Genomic DNA, 4743 nt, shown 5'->3' with positions numbered 1-4743 from the left:
TGTCCACCAAAAATCTCAGCCATCCTCCAAGGGATTGAATTTTAATGATTTTTTTACCAAAACAGGGTAAAATCGGAAAATTCGTAAAAATGGAGGATGAATGTCTTTCACCCCCAAACCTTCCCAGCATACTTAGGCATGTTAGAAGAGATGTTTGATCCAAGAAGTGCTCAAAAAAAAATTTAATGGTTCATAGTTTGTGCATAGTGGTCGGTCACGGTGGGTCGTGGTGCAAACCTGGTGGGTCGTGACTCAATTTCTGACCAGCCTTGGCCCAATTTCTGGTGGGTCGTGACTCAATTTCTGACCGAGCCAGCCAAATTTTCTGACCGAGGGTGACTCAATTTCTGACCGAGAGTGACTAAAATCATGACCGAGGCTGGCTCAATTTCTGACCGAGAGTAGCTCAATTTCTGACCGAGAGTGACTCAATTTCTGACCGAGAGTGACTCAAAAAATTGACCGAGGCTGACTCAAATCATGACCGAGGCTGGCTCAATTTCTGACCGAGAGTGACTCAAATCATGACCGAGGCTGGCTCAATTTCTGACCGAGAGTGACTCAATTTCTGATCGAGAGTGACTCAAATCATGATCGAGGCTGGCTCAATTTCTGAACGAGGTTGGCTCAATTTCTGACCGAGAGTGGCTCAATTTCTGACCGAGAGTGACTCAAATCATGACCGAGGCTGACTCAAATCATGACCGAGGCTGGCTCAATTTCTGACCGAGAGTGACTCAATTTCTGACCGAGAGTGACTCAAATCATGACCGAGGCTGGCTCAATTTCTGACCGAGAGTGACTCAATTTCTGACCGAGAGTGACTCAATTTCTGACCGAGAGTGACTCAATTTCTGACCTAGAGTGACTCAATTTCTGACCGAGAGTGACTCAAATCATGACCGAGGCTGGCTCAATTTCTGACCGAGAGTGACTCAATTTCTGATCGAGAGTGCTCAAATCATGACCGAGGCTGGCTCAATTTCTGACCGAGAGTGACTCAATTTCTGACCGAGAGTGACTCAAATCATGACCGAGGCTGGCTCAATTTCTGACCGAGAGTGACTCAATTTCTGACCGAGAGTGACTCAATTTCTGACCGAGAGTGACTCAAAAAATGACCGAGGCTGGCTCAATTTCTGACCGAGAGTGACTCAAATCATGACCGAGAGAGACTCAATTTCTGACCGAAAGTGACTCAATTTCTGACCGAGAGTGACTCAAAAAATGACCGAGGCTGGCTCAATTTCTGACCGAGAGTGACTCAATTTCTGACCGAGGCTGGCTCAAAAAATGACCGAGCCTGGTTCAATTTCTGACCGAGGGAGACTTGAGCATCATGACCCACGGGTGATGATGGAGCTAAGTTGAAGAAGATTGATGAACTTCAACTCCTCCATGCTTGGACCGAATGTTCTTGAGGTTAATCCTTTGGAGAAGCTTGAATCTCCATGAAAGAAGCTTCCATGGAGGAGAAGCCTTGAAGAGGAGGTTCGGCCACTTCCTAAAGCTTGTGAAGGAAGCTTGAGGAACCAAAGCAAAGTTGGAGAACTTTGCTAGAAAACCTAGGAGAGAACTCTCTACGGTTTTATGACTCTTGAGTGGGAGAGAAATTCAGATTTTATTTCTCAAATTTGTCAAAAGTGATTACAAGAGTATAGAAAACAAATATATAGGATAAGGTAGCTTGTAGGAGAAGCTAACCTTAACCATGGTTCACTAGGAACCATGGTAAGGTGAACTTAACTCCCACGGTTTTAGCTAGCTTCTAGGAGAAGCTAACCTTGACCATTGTAGACCCCTAAAATTGTCCGGGTCGGAAATAAGACTCAAAGACTCTCGAAGACCGAAGGAAAGTCAGCCGAAAGGACTCCTGGAAGACCCTAGGATGATTCTTTGTAGGTCTAGAAGTCTTAGAGTAGCTTAGAATAAGGGTATGTGAGGATTGGAGCTCAATACACCCTCCTAGAGGTTCAGTACGGCCGTACTGAGCCATTTGAACTACAATACGGCCGTAGTGAAATCAATACGGCCGTACTGAAGTTTTTGAACTTCAGTACGGCCGTACCAAATTCAATACGGTCGTACTGTAGTTCAAAAACTCAGTACGGGCCGTATTGACCCCCTAGGCCGTACTGCGCCTCAATCCTATAAATAGGAAGTCATTGGCTCGTCCTCCCACACTTTTGGAGCATTCCTCCACCCTCTGGCTGAGTATTCTTGGGTTTTTGAGCTATTCTCTGCCCTAGAAATCTCTCCGGGAGCCGATCCGACTAAGTTCTTGAGTTCACGAGCCATTAGCTTGAGACTCGAACAAGTCGAAGGGAAATCTCTTTGATTTCCATAGTAAACATTATTTTTAGGGAAAGGAGCGAGCGAACGTGTAGTGGGAAGGAGCGCCAAAAAGCCTCCTAGATTCCTTTTTGAATATATAAAAGCACGCTTCGAAGGTTTCTTTCCAAATTCTTTCTTTTACCGCTTTTTTGATTGTTGCATTGCACGTTTAAAGCTTTCATCATGTAGATAGTTTACTTATAATCGTTCCAATAAATAGGGGTAGTTTAGTAATTTTACGTTATTATTTATGAAATAATCCGTCATAGGGAACCCAAAAGGGGCGTTGTGGGGTGCTAACAACTTCCCCGCACGTAATCGATGTAACGACCCACCCTAGGCCACATCAATAACCAACCAAAATAAAATAATATAAAATAAAGAAAATAGAGCAAAAACCAGCTACGCTAGAGTGTAATTATACAATAACATATAAATTGTTTCCAAAATATATAATATAATCTTCTATAGCAGAGTCATCATCCTTAGTAAAGTTATACAGTAATCCAAAAAGATAATATAATTACAATGTCATGAAAACATCAAAATAAGACACCCTAGGTGCTGGTCAAGCTCTAAACCTAGCCACTTCTCAAAGCAGCTATCCAAAAGACTCCTTGCTATCCCAAGGCCTCACACTTGATCTGCTCCCCCACATAATGAGATCATCACAGTCCAAACCACATGGAAACATAAGGATTAGCACATATAAAACCAACCATAGTATATCATAATAAAATATCATTAAACAGATATTTATCCACATTATTTATCCATGCCAAAAAGTCATTTCCATTCTAAATTTAAACCAATATATTGTATACACATCCATGTCAATGCATACATATTTTATGATAATAAGAAAATCCATAACCAACGTATACAATCCATACCATATGTATACATATTCCACATCCAAAACAAAGTCACACCACTGTATAATCCACATGATGTAACCAACACATCCAAACCAAATGTTGGCCTCGACACCATCCAAACCAAGTGTCAAATACGGTGAAACAGGTGATCAACCCATGTCCCACTCCGAACCTCTCATGGAAAATATACAGTTGGATTGCGTCGTCACGTAACCCTGGTGATCATGGCCACTTCATCCATCGGTATGACTCGGCCTTGCCCCCATACCGGTAGCAAATAGAATACTTAAAGGAGTACTTCAGAATCCACCTAACATCTGAAGTGGTTTATCATATAATCTTTGGAAAAGTTCCACATTGGAATCCTCACCATGGGATTCCCAAATTTCATATTTTTCCAAAGATTATATCCTGATCTCACCAAGAGATCTAATCCATACCATAACCTTACTCCTTTAAGTCCTATTTACTTTTCCAAACCACATACACATAGCATATTTCATAATTAAACATAACCATAACCATGCCAATTTGTCAATATAATAATAATATAAATAATTAAATATCCAAAACAACCATCAATTGATCCAAATTATACTATATGAAATGAAAATCTCCACATAAGATAGCATATTAAAATTATACTATTCCTATCATGCTCATATATACTAGATTAATTTTATAAGCACTACCCTTACTTGTATAAACCTGAACTGAAACTCGGGCAGAACCTCCTCCTCTCTCTTGCTTAAACAAGAACCGAAACTCGGGCAGAACCTCCACCTCTCTCCTTAAACAAGGATCGAAACTCGGGCAGAATCTCCTCTTCTCCCTCCTCTTTTCTCTCCCCTGGCAGAACCTCCTCTACTGGATTCCTCTTTCTCTCTCCTCTTTTCTTTTCTTTCTCTCTCTCTCTCCCTTCTCTTTCTCTCTCTCTCTCTTCTCTTTCTCTCTCTCTAAGATTTTCACTTCCCTCAGTATATTTTTTTTTCACCCCCCTGGCCCCTATTTATAGGCAACCAGAGTCACCCAGAACGGCCCGTATTGAATTCGGAACGGCCCGTTCCGAATCTTTCAAATGTACGCAAATTTTTAAACTGGAACGGCCCGTTCCCAAAAAGCAGAACGGCCCGTTCTAAAATCAGAACGGCCCGTTCCGAGACTCATCCAGAATGGCCCGTTCTCCTTCCGGAACGGCCCGTTCTCCCTCCAGAATGGCCCGTTCCAAAGTCAGAACGGCCTGTTCTCCTTTTGGAACGGCCCGTTCTGGGCCCGTTCTCACTAAAAAAATTTAGTATAATTTTTAAGCTTGGAACGGCCCGTTTTGCTTTTGGAACGGCCCGTTCCAAGTTACCAAAACACCCCTTAAATTTTTTGAAAATTGCGAAAATGCCATTAGTAATAAAATTACAAGAATACCCCTATATCTTTATAAAATTTACGAAAATGCCATTGATAATTAATAATAATAAAAAAATGGGTATTACAATTCTCTCCAACAACAAAAATTTTCGTCCTCGAAAATTCACTT

This window comes from Cajanus cajan, chromosome 11, assembly GCF_000230855.2.
Source record: "Cajanus cajan strain Asha chromosome 11, NIPB_CcT2T_4, whole genome shotgun sequence".
NCBI lineage: Eukaryota > Viridiplantae > Streptophyta > Magnoliopsida > Fabales > Fabaceae > Cajanus > Cajanus cajan.
The sequence above is the reverse complement of the archived record's forward strand: the minus strand, read 5'-3'. Positions refer to the sequence as shown.